The sequence below is a fragment of the Ceratotherium simum genome, chromosome 24 (assembly GCF_057802395.1).
Source record: "Ceratotherium simum simum isolate JZ-2026a chromosome 24, ASM5780239v1, whole genome shotgun sequence".
NCBI classification, from domain to species: Eukaryota; Metazoa; Chordata; class Mammalia; order Perissodactyla; family Rhinocerotidae; genus Ceratotherium; species Ceratotherium simum.
The window spans coordinates 637,094-650,131 of NC_141923.1; the positions used below are offsets into that span (position 1 = coordinate 637,094).

Consider the following 13,038-nt stretch of genomic DNA (forward strand, 5'->3'; position numbering starts at 1 on the left):
TGGGAGCCTGGTTTAAAGGGATGTGAGGAAACGTACTTAGATTTGTTCTTTTCTGCTTATTTATTTTCACCCTAATTTAACCTCGTCACTCCCTTTGTAGACATCTTACCTCTCAGCTACTAATCTGATTCTTTCCACAGACACCAGCTGAGCTTTTAATATGTGAAACTTCTCAGGAAGTTTCATAAGGGGGAAAAAAAGGGGTTCAGAACATGCCACCCCAAAATATGTTGCTTTGGCATGTTGCTTAATTTGAGCTAAAGGTGCTTGAGAACCAGCCGACACCGGTACTTCCCCCTAATTGCCTAAAACTAAATATAAATTTCCCCTTTTGCAAATGAATTTACATTTATGAAAGAAGATCATGTTTGTGAAGGTGCCTCCATCCCAGGAATGGAGATACAGCTTCCAAGCAGCCTGTATTTAGGCGATGACTGCAATTCTCCCCTTTGGAGCACTGACAACTCTTGGCACAGCCTCAAGTACTGGGAGCCTGTAAGAACACGGAAGGCTTGGGCAATCACAAAGGTTTGAGAGTTGTCCAAGAACTAGGGCAGAGTTGAATGATAAGATGCATCTCCTACACGAAACCAGTCCTTCAGAATGGGGAGGTGGCTTTTTATCTAATGCACAGAAATGAACATAGAGTGTCAGGAGAAATGAAGAAATAGAAGAATGTGTTCCAGTAAAAGAATAAGATAAAACTCAAGAAACAGACTTTAAAGAAATGAAGATTAGTGATTTACCTGATAAAGTTCACAAAAATGGTCACAAAGATATTCACGAAGGACAGGAGAACAAAGCGTGAACAGAGTGAGAATTTCGACAAAAAGATAGAAAATATAAGAAAGTACAAAAGAAATCACAGAGCTGAAGAACTGTGTAACCAAACCGAAAATTTCCGTAGAGAGGTTCAACAACAGATCAGACAAAGCATAAGAAAGGATCAGTGAACTCAAAGTCAAGGCAGGGGCAGGACAGTGGCTTCACACAGAGAAACCCTTGCAGTGTAGAGAACAGAAGGGAAAGAGAAACAACATGAGGTTGTCATGGGCCAGTACGCTCAGCCACGCTCTGTGAGAACACTGATGGGGAGGTGAAGGGTGTCCACCTCTCCACCATCAAAGGGGAAATTAGCACCGTGTGTTGGAATCCATCAATGATAAGCAGGCCCCATAGGAAGGGGAAAGTGGTATGGGAGAGCAAGAGCTTTTAGAGGGCCAGGAGTAAATGTCCTGCCAAGGAAATACATCAGTGATCCCATTAAGTTTGAATGGATGGATTACATTTGTAAAATAAAAGGGAAATAGTCATAGTTCAGAGGATAACAATTTTTTTTCTTCTGATCATGACCTGGTACTGGATTTTCCCTCCCCTCAAAACAACTACAAAATTGGATAAAAATGGGTGAAAGATTTGTTGTCTCCCATTGGACACCAGCAGAGGGACTCGCACGTCTTCAGCCGAGAAGGTATCAGCACTTGCATGTGAGAAAACCACAAAAGTCCAGGAAAGAACCACATGAAAGGCCCAGAGGGAGAAGTCCCTGGGCTCCTACGCAGTCAGGAGCCATTCCTGCTCTCAGCAGCTGGATGAGGAAAAACTAAAACCTTGAAACTCAGGGAGCACCAGAGCGTGTACTCCAAAGGGTTTTACAGAGCACTGGGGAGATAGCAACCCTACTCTCAGTGCTGACCCAGGAAGCCCGAACAAAGCCCCAAAGCTCCAACCAGAAGGATCAAATTGTTTCCATGTACCTCACCTGAAAGCCAGACTAAAACACCTGTAATGATAAAATAGAAAACCTTTCAACTCCAATCAAGGTAAAATTAACAACGTCTACCTCCACCTCCAAAGAAGTAGGGAGACACAGTACTCCACAATGAGGAAGAAGAGTAATCCGCAGACAGGGCCGGAGGCAGCACGGGATAGAGCTGGCAGAGAAGTCAGTTGTTGGAGTGGCATGTCATGGAGTCAGAGAGCCAGAGGAAAGTTTGAACATGTTGAGTGGGGACACGCCTCTGCTTCCACCTCCCAGCTCATCTCTGTGTTCTCACTCCTAGACACGGCCCTCCCCCTCTGCCAGCTCAACCCCAGAGGGATTTCTGCCCAGGCTCATCCACTGCCACGCCCTGACTGTGACCTAACTCCCTCAGGTGACCCACCCAGGGGTAGTGTGCTGGCAGCTGAGGCTGCCCTTTGTTCTCAGTCAGTGTCTCTCTCCTTGATGGGAAGTGGCCACAGCAGACGGTTCAGACCTGGCTCCCCTGAGGATCCTCCCTTTATCCATCCTCGTTGACAGATGTCCCTGAGCAGGGCCATGAGGCTGGCAGAGGCCCAGGTCACGCCGAAGATGCCCCTCTTGCGGCTTGGGCTCTGGGTGTTGCTGGCTCCAGTCCAGTGCTCTCAAGGCCATCCCTCAGGGCACTACATCTCCACCGAGGTGGTGATTCCCAGGAAGGAGTCGCAGCATGGCAACGGCATGCAGATGCCAGGCTTGCTCTCCTACAGCCTGCATTTTGGGGGCCAGAGACTCATGATCCACATGCGGCACAAGAAACTCTTTGTGCCCAGAGATCTGCTGCTGATGACTCAGGATGACCAAGGAGCCTTACAGATGGACTACCCCTTCGTACCTCTAGGCTGCTATTACCTCGGCTACCTGGAGGAGGTTCCTCTCTCCATGGTCACCATGGACACGTGCTATGGGGGTCTCAAAGGGATCATGAAGTTGGACGACATTGCCTATGAAATCAGACCCCTCAAGGATTCCCAAATGTTTGAACACGTTGTTTCTCAGATAGCGGCAGACCGAAATACAACAGGACCTACCTATAGACTGGGGTACGAGGAGAGGGACCCCCTGTTCTCTCAGGCAAACCCCAGTGCGGTGCCCAGAATCTCTAGCAAGCTCTATGTGTCCCACAGAGGAATGATCAGAGACCTTCTTATGAGCTCAAGGTCTATGTATACTGAGTATATTAATGTAACAGAATGTGCAATATATGTGATACATCTAGGCAATTTGGTTGACTCAACCTATCAAGGTCTTGATATAGGTTTCTATGTTAGCTGCATACTCGTTTATAATCAGAGAGATCCAGTGGAGCTAACCGTCTATCATGTGCCAGACAATCTGTTTTTCCAGTATTTTGAGTGCACGTTGTGTAGAACTCTGAATCCACATTCAAGCATATTAGTGAATCAAGAGGGGCCCCACGAACTTCAGTTTAATCCAGTCCTATATGCTATGTGCAACGGGCAAAATCTCGTCATGGTGGGTTTTCTCAGCAGACATTTCTTATTGCTGTCTATCATAGCAAGCCAACAGGTTGGGAGAACGTTTGGTCTGTATTATGATGACTCCACTTGTACTTGTCAGAGAAGGACCACTTGCATCATGAACAGATACCCTGTAACTGTTCCTTTTTACATACACAGCATATCGTTGGTAACAATGTAACCAAATGCATATTCAGCAGTTACATGTTGTATTACAATAAAAGCCTGACACACTCCTATTGTGAAAACTACATAGTGGATGATGGGGAGCAGTGTGACTGTGGCATCTTCAAGCAGTGTTACAGCAACGCATGCCACAAGAGCGACTGTTGCTTTATGCCCTGAAGTGCCTGTAACACAGGCAGATGCTGTGCAAACTGCACCTATGCCCCCATCACGACGCTCTGTAGACCAATCCAAAATATATGTGATCTTCTGGAGTACTGCGGAGGGGTGTCCTTGGAATGCCCCCCAAACTTTTATCTGCAAGATGGAGCCCCGTGTACTGAAGAGGGCTATTGCTACCACTGAGATTGCACTGACCACACTGTGCATTGCAAAGAAATCTTTGGTGAAACCGCTGTGAAGGCTCCAGATAGCTGCTATGCCATAAACAGAAAAGGCCACCAATACGGACACTGTCAAAGAGCTGAAGAGGAAGTCAGATTTCAGGCCTGTGTGGAGGCAGATATTCCGTGTGGAAGACTGCAGTGTATCAATGTCACTCACCTTCCCCTGTACAGGAGCATGTCAGCTTCCATCAGTCTCTCATCTCAGGTCACTTGTGTTTTGGAGTGGATTCACACCGTTCCACAGGAGCAACGGATGTGGGTCACGTGAGATCTGGTACCCTCTGTGCTCCTGGAAGGTTCTGTGACAATATCTATTGCAATGGTACTATGCAACGAATAAATTATGACTGTGTCCCTCACAAATGCAGTCTTAGAGGAATCTGCAACAATCTGAGGAACTGCCACTGCCATGTGGGGTGGGAACCTCCACGGTGCATACAGAGAGGTGCGGGAGGGAGTGTAGACAGCAGACCCCCTGCACGAAGAGTGCACAGTGTCGCACAGCCAGGAGTCAGTGATATATCTGAGAGTGGCCTTCGGCCGCCTTTACTTCTTCATAGCCACGCTCCTCTTTGGCGTGGTCACAAATGTAAGAACTATCACGATCACTGAAGTTAAGGAAGTGACAGTTGATGAAATTAAATAGTAAATCAGCCTCCCGACCCTGTACAACTATAAGCCATAGAGAATGAACATCTGTGAAAAAAATCAGTCAAGAGACGGCAGAGCCGGCGTCCACATTTCTAGAAGTCTGCGGGAGACACAGGGGTGCCCCCACCCCATGGGTGGAGTGAGATGTGTCAGCATTCTCACACCAGGTCTCCTGCATGGGGTGCTGACAGCACTCTGAAATAAATCCTAAAAAAACACATATTGGGGGCCGCCCTGTGGCTCCACGGTTGGGTGAGCGCGCTCCGCTACTGGCGGCCCAGGTTCGGATCCCGGGTGCACACCGATGCACCGCTTCTCCGGCCGTGCTGAGGCCACGTCCCACATATAGCAACTAGGAGGATGTGCAACTATGACATACAACTATCTACTGGGGCTTTGGGGAAAAAAAGGGAGGAGGATTGGCAATACATGTTAGCTCAGAGCCGGTCTTCCTCAGCAAAAAGAAGAGGATTGGCATGGATGTTAGCTCAGGGCTGATCTTCCTCACACACACACACACAAAAAAACATGTTGGTGTCCACTGCATATTGTGTGAGCCTTTCAGAGCCCAGGCTGAGCCTGAGCCTCTGGCCTGGAGGGGAGACCTGAGTCAGCAGCTGGGTCTTGACCTGAGGTCGCTGGTCCCACAGTCAAAGGAAGTTGCCACAGGCTCCTTTCGGGGCATATTCGTGACACATCTCCAAAATACTGCTCTTGAGCACTGAGGTTTTCCTCATCCTCTAGGAAACCTCTGCTCTAAACCCAAAGTGGATTCAGGGCAATTGAGGGCTACTGCCAGCCAGGCCTGCCTGTCCCAGACTGGGGTGGCTGTGGCTGTGGGGTGAGGGTGATGTGGGCTCAGTTCCCCCATAGCACAAACTGAGAGACCTAGTTTGAGCCTCTGGAGAGAAAATTTCCGTAAGAGGGAGACTGAGGTCATGATGTCAAATGTTGCATTCAACGAAATTCAATCAGAAAACTAGAAATGTCTGTCAGGGACTCTGGCATTCAGAGGGAGCCCTGTGAATGTTAGTTCCCCACTTCCTTCTTGCCTCTGCATTTGAATGACTGAAGAGGGACTAGAAGCTGAGTAAGTCATGGTGAGTGACAGACACAGGTCTTTCCAACAGGCCTGTGGGGGTGGAAAACCAGTCTACCTCATATCTAAGTAATTTTCAGTGAACTATTATAAGGTAATGTAAAATTAATAAAAATAAATTGCATAAGTATTTTTTTAATTATCTTAAATTAACATTGGAACTTATATTGGGTTTTTTCCCATGCAATACAGGTCCATCATACAGAATTTAAAAGCCAAAACCTCCCACAAACCTAAGGACTTACACTTTCCACATCATCCATAGAAAACAGCTTTTAGTCTGTCGTAACGTTGGTTTCCAGTGTTTTCCTAAATGCATGTGGTTAAAACTGTGCGGCTTCCGTACACATCGTTTTGAAACCCTACCGTCTCTTCTCCAACTACACCTTGGTATCTCTGAACCTCCTTCCAATTTCTAACATTCAGTCTACGTTTAGGATACTCTGGCCCATTTTCGTGGCCTCTCAGTGTATTCCACTATTTTGTTGGTGAATATAAATGCAAAGTTCAAGTGAGAGATCAGGAGAAGTAAATACCAGCTCACGTCCATGTCCTTGAACGCTAAGGGTTTGCTTATGCAGCACCACCCTCCCGGGACCTTTTACTCCTCTTCCTCCTGCCCCCTCCCACCAGCAGACCTCCCCATGTGGCTGTCAGGGTCTTCCTGCCAGGGATCATCTCCCCTCTCCCCAGGGCTCCTTTTCATTTGAAGCTCAGCGTTGCATGGACACCGAGTCCTGATCTCCTCTGCCTCCCTTTCTATTGTCTGTTTTTCTTTTCCTTTTCTGAGTTTTGGTCATCACATCCTATCTCTTGGCATGGCTAATTGTTTGTGATGGAAGTCCAGAGATGGTGTGTGAAAAATTGTGGAGGTTCTTGGTAACGTGACTCTCCTCCAGAGAGAAATGGCCCCACTGAGCCCCCAGAATCAGAGCACAGGCAGACTTCTGGGCTCTGATGAGGGACAGAGCCAATGCGAGGCTGGGTCCCAGAGTGTGCGAGGGCTTCTGCTTTTCTCTCACTCACGGGGCACAGCCTTCCAGGGGCCCAGGTGACAGTCTGGGCCGTTTCTCTTGGAAGGCTGTAAAGTCAAATATTTGACCTCATCTGCACCCCAGACGACAGAAAGTGAGGCTTAGGTTAGTTTTTTTTCTTTTTCTCTTTCCTAAATATATTCTTTTCTAAAAATTTTATTTATTTTCAGATGTAATTGACATACAACATGTGTAAGTGTACAACGTACAATGTGTTGAAGGCACACATTTAGAGACTGCAATATGATGACCACTATGCAGGTAGACAAGAAGTCCATCAGGTCACATAGTCATTGTTTCCTTCTTGTGGTGACAACAGTGAAGATCTAGTCTCTTAGCAACTTTCAAGTCTACGATACAGCATTGTTGACTATAATCAACACACAGTGCATCAGAGCTCCAGGACTTGTTCATCTCCTAGCTGCAAGTTTGTCCCCTTAAACAACATCTCCCCAGTTCCATCACCCTCCTGCCCTTGGTCACCTCTTTTCTGCTCTCTCTCTTCACCAGTTCCACTTGTTTAGATTCCACATGCGAGTGACACCATAGAGTACTTGTTTGTCTTTCCCTGGTGACCTATCTCACTCAACATAACGCCCTCAAGATCTAACCACATTGTCTCAAACGTCAGGATCTTCTGCCTTTCACAGGCAGGAAAATATCCCATTCCATGTATATATATACAAATATATATATACTACATTGTCTCTATCCAGTCATCTGTTGACAGACACTTAGGTTGCTGCCATTTCTAGGCTATTGTGAACAATGCTGCAATTAACATGGGGTTACAAATATCTTTTTGAGATCTTGTTTTCATTTCCTTTAGATATATAGTCAGCAGTGGGATTGCTGGATCATATGGTATTTCTCTTTTTAATTTTTTAAGGAAACTTCATACTGTTTCCCAGAGTAGCTGCTCAATTTACATTCCCACCAACAGTGTACAAGGGTTCTCTTTTCTCCACATCCTTGCCAACACTTGTTATCTCTTGTCTCCTTGATAATAGCCATTCCAACAAGTGTTAGGTGACATCTCCTTGTGGTTTTGATTTGCATTTCCCTGATGGTGAGTGATGTTGAGCAACTTTTCAGGTACCTTTGGCCATATGGATACCTTCTTGGGAAAACATCTATAAAGTTCCTCTGTCCATTTTTAATCAGATTTTTTTTTAGTTGTTGTTATTGAGTTGTATGAGATCTTCATACATTTTGGATATTAAACTTGTATGTTATATATGGTTTGCAAACAGATTTTTCTAGTCTGTAGATTGACTTTTCACATTGTTGATTGTCTCTGTTGCTGTTCAGAAGCTTTTAAATTTGATGTCATCCCCTTGTCAATTTTTGCTTTTGTGGATTGTCTTTTCGGTATCATATCCAAAAAATCATTGCCAAGACAGCTATCCAGGAGCTTCTTCCATATGTTTTTTTCTAGGAGTTCTATGGTCTCATTTCTGATGTTGAAGTCTTTTATACATTTTGAATTAACTTTTGTGAGAGATGTAAGTTATGAGTCCAATTTTATTTTTCAGCATGTGTTTATCCAGTTATCCCAACAGCATGTGTGGAAGAGACTCTCCTTTCCTCATCAAGTATTCTTGGCCCCTTGTCATACATTATTTGACCCAAGATGTGAAAGTCTATTTCTGGGCTCTCTATTCTGTTCCACTGGTATATGTATCTGTTTGTATGCCAAGACACTGTGTTTGAATTACTACAGCTTTGCAATATAGTTTGAAATCAGGGAGTGTGGGCCTCTGGCTTTGGTCTTCTTTCTCATGATCGCTTTGGTTATTTGGGGTCTTCTGTGTGTCTTTACAAAGTTGAGGATTGTTTGTTCTACTTCTGTGAGAAATGCCATTGGAATTTTGATAAAAATTGTATTGAATCTATAGATCATTTTTGGGAGTATAGAGGTTTTAACAATATTAATTCTTCCAATCCATAAGGATGGAATATCTTTCCCTTCTTTTGTGTCTTCTTTAATTTCTTTCATCAGTGTCTTATTGTCTTCAGTGTATTAGTCTTTTACCTCCTTGGTTAATTTATTTCTAGGTGTTTTATTCTTTTTGATGCAATTGTAAATGGATTGTTTTCTTAATTTCTATTTCCAATAGTGTTTTGTTAGTATATAGAAATGCAACTGATTTGGGGATGTTCATTTCATATCCTGCCACTTTACTGTATTTGTTCACTAGTTCTAACAGGTTTTTGGTGGATACCTTAGGGTTTCTATGTACAAGATCATGCCATCTGCAAACAAAGACAGTTTCACTTCTTCCTTTCTGATTTGGAAGCATTTTAGTTCCTTTTCTTGCCTGATTGCTCTGACCAGGACTTCCAGTACCATGTTGAATAAAAGTGGGGACAGTGGGCACTCTTGTCTTGTTCTTCATCTTAGATGAAACACTCCCAGCTTTTCACCACTGGGTATGATGTTAGCTGTGGGTTTGTTATAGATGCCTTGATCATGCTGAGGAATGTTCTCTCTATCACCAGTGTGTTGAGAGTGTTTATCAGGAATGGATGTTGAATGCTGTCACATGCTTTTTTTGCATCTACTGCAATGATTGTATGCTTTTTATCCTTCAATTTTTTAATGTGGGATATCACATGGATTGATTTGTGGGGAGTCCTCCCTCAAATTAATCCTACTTGATAGTGGTATGTGATCTTTTTCTTGTAATGCTGAATTTGGCTTGGTAATATTTTGTTGAGGATGTTTGCATCTGTGTTTATCAGGGATATTGGCCTGTAATTATCTTTTCTTGTAACGTTCCTTGTGGTTTTGGTATCAGGTACCACTGGATTTGTAAAATTAGTTAAAATATTTCCCTCCTCTTCTATTTTTTGGAAGAGTCCAGGAAAAATTTATGCTACTTCTTTAAGCGTTTGGTAGAATTCACCGGTGAAGTCATCTGGTCCTGCACTTTTCTTTGTAGGAAGGTTTTTGATTACTGATTCAATCTCCTTATGCATTACTGGTCTGTTCAGATTTTCTCTTTCTTCATGATTCAACCTTGGCGGAACTAAGTTTCTAGAAATTTATCTGTTTCTTCTAGGTTATCCAGTTTATTGGGGCACAATTCTTCATAGTCATCTCTCAGGACCCTTTGTATGTCTGTGATGCCGGTTGTAATGTCTCCTCTTTCATTTCTAATTTTATTTATTTTTAGTCCTCTCTCTCTCAGTGAGTCTAGCTAAAGGTTTTTCCATTTTTCTAACCTTTTCAAAAAACAGTTTTTATTTCATTGATCTTTTCTATTGTCTTTTTAGTCTCTATTTCATTTATTTCTACTTTAATCTTGTTATTTCCTTCCTTCCACTAACTTGGGCTTAGTTTGTCCTCTTTTTATTGTCTAGTTTCTTAAGGTGTAAAATTAGTTTATTTGAGATCTTTCTTGTTTTTCAAAGTGGGTATTTATCACTATGGACTTCCATCTTAGAACTGCTTTTGCTGCATCCCATAAGTTTTGGTATGTTGTATTTCCATTTTCATTTGTCTCTAGATTTTTTTTGTTTGTTTGTTTATCTTTTGTTTTCTTCTTTGGCTTATTGGTTGTTCTGTAGCATGTTGTTAGTCTCCAAATATTTGCGAATTTTCTACTTTTCTTCTTATACTTGATTTGTAGTTTCATAGCATTGTAGTTGGAAAAGATGCTTCATAAGATTTCAATCTTATTAAATATATTAAGACTTGTTTTGTTTCTTAATATATGATCCATCTTGGTGAATGTTCCATGTGCACTTGAGAAGAATGTGTATTCATTAGCAAAATAGTAAAAAAGCAGGAAAAAAGGAAACAGCTACCTGACGCATAGCAGATGATTATAGTTTTAGTTTCCATTTGCGTGTGTAAAGAGTATGATTCGCGGTTGAGAGAAGAGGCTGCAGATAAAATCAGCTGTGAGAGGACTGTGGCTATTCAACCTAATTCTTTTAGAGCAAGTGGTTATTTCTTCAGGCATCATGTGCTTCAGATTTTTGAAAACTCCTCAATCTCACATGGATCCAGGATTTAGTAAATGAAATGAATGATTAGGCTGGGTACCTTGGGTCCAAATTGGGCTGAGTCTGAATAGCAACTCTGGTCATCTTCTGGTGACTTAAACTGAGCACAAACACAATTTCAAAGAGTCCCCACATGTTTTGTGTCATAAAAGAGTGGCTAGGAAAGCAAGATGCCTCTCAAGGTGGCTGCTCCAACAAATCATTTGGATAATTTATGTATTTTTCTTGATAGGAGTTGAACTTGATAGCTTCCAATGTCCCTCCTGTGCTAAATATTTGTGAGCATAAGCAGACTTCACAGATGCAAAATGGTTAGGAACGGGCATTGTATTAGTTTTGATTGCTGTGTAACAAATTACCACCAACCCGACATCTAGAACAGCACCCATTTATTAGCGCACCACTCTCGAGGGCAGAAGTTGGTGTTGGTTCTATTAGAGTCGCACATGTCAGTAGCCCCAGCCTCTAGCTAGATGCTCTGGGGAAGGATCCACGTCTGAGCTCATCCAGGTTGGTGGCAGAATTCAGTTCCTTTTGGTGTAGGACTGAGATCTCAGTGTTATCTCTGGCTGAAAGTACTTGAGAACAAGTGTTTATGTTTTTTGCTCATGTTTGTTTTATATTTTGATTATAAAATCATCTTTCTTGTATGAAATTATGGTTTATAACAGTAAAAAATTGTGGATGCCTTCCACGCATTTATTAGATGGGAGGGGAGTCAATGACATGACTGTGTTTTTACTCCCTGCAGATCTTAAATTTGAGAGATCCATGAAATATATGTTACACATATTCAGATATTTGAACACATGTATATGTACACATATACATGTTAAACCCCACTTTGAGTTTTACCACACTAGCCCAGCTCCTAACCTTTGCATTCACACAATTTCTGCCATGATGCTCCTCCTCATCACCCCACCTGCTGTCCTCTCGTGGCCGCTGCTCTCATCATGCAGCCACTGAAAGCTTAGAGCCTCCCCTTTCTTGGGAGAATAAACCTCAGCAAGGTAGTGACTCAACCACTGTGATGGTGATGTTTTTGTGCCAACTGGACCAGGCCATGTTATTCAGACATTTCATCAAACACTAGTCTAGATGTTGTTGGGCAGGTATACTTTAGATGAAATTATAATTGAATCTCTATATACATATCAAATCGTTATGTTGTGCACCTTAAACTAACACAATGTTACATGTCAATTATATCTCAATAAAACTGGGAAAAATAATAAAATCTGTAGAGTTCAAGAAGCAGATTACCCTCCATATGTGGATGGGCTTCATCCCATCAGTTGTAGGACTTGAGATAAAAAAAGGCTGAGGAAAAAATTTCCTCTGAGGAAGAGGGAATTTTGCGTACAGATGGCCTTAAGACTCACACAGCAAAACCACTTCATCCTTGGCTCTTCAGCCTTCTGGTCTACTCTGCATATTTTCAAGTGGCCTCCACACTTGCTTGAGCTCCTTCCTTCAAATAAACCCTCTATTGCTCATCTTCCCCATTGGTTCTGTTGCTCTTGTAAACAGCAACTAATAACAATACACATGCTCAACACTTTTTACAAATCCTTTCATAGCAGCTTAGGGAATCTCTACCTTTGCTAGAAATGAAAAGACAAAAGTGTTATTTTGGATTACAAAAAAGTAAGTTGAATTTGTCTGTGTGTATTTTGACATAATACATATACATATGTATGTATATATGTTTATATATAATGTATAGCATCCATGCATATACCTTTCTGTGCATATGTACATAGATGGTGTGAGAAACAATGTCAGGGCAACAACATATGTCCCCATCTCTGTTGCTTGCATCTCTCTACTACCAAATTCTCTATCAGAGAAGAGGACTCTAGGACCTTTTCAGGAAGAAAAGCATGATGCTTTGGGGGATCTTGGCTATGTAATTAATCATTAAGGAAATGCAAATCAAATCCACAATGAGACGCCATTCCACACTCATTGGGATGGCTGGTATCCAAAACAAAACATAACTAGTGTTGTCAAGGATGTGGAGAAATTGGAACCCTTCTGCATTGATGGTGGAAAAGTAAATTGGTGCAGCTGCTATGGAAAAAAGTTTGGTGGCTCCTCAAAAAGTTAATCATATCATTACTGTATGATCCAGCAACTCCACTATTAGGTATATACTCAAATGAATTGAAAGCAGGGACTCAAACAGATACTGTGTACACCAATGTGCATAACAGCATTATTCACAATAGCCAAAAGGTGGAGACAACCCAAATGACCAACCACAGATGAATGGAAAAACAAAAAGTAGTCAATACACACAATGGAATTTTATTCAGGTCTTATGAAGAAATGAAAATGCTGATACATACTAGGACATAAATGAGCCTTTAATACACCCTGG

At 42.5% G+C, this 13,038-nt stretch overlaps 1 pseudogene; it reads left to right on the forward strand.

Moving 5' to 3' along the window:
• Positions 1–2,320: 2,320 nt before the first annotated feature.
• LOC101395606 (disintegrin and metalloproteinase domain-containing protein 21-like) lies at positions 2,321–4,500 on the forward strand (annotated as a pseudogene).
• The last annotated feature ends 8,538 nt before the right edge of the window (positions 4,501–13,038 follow it).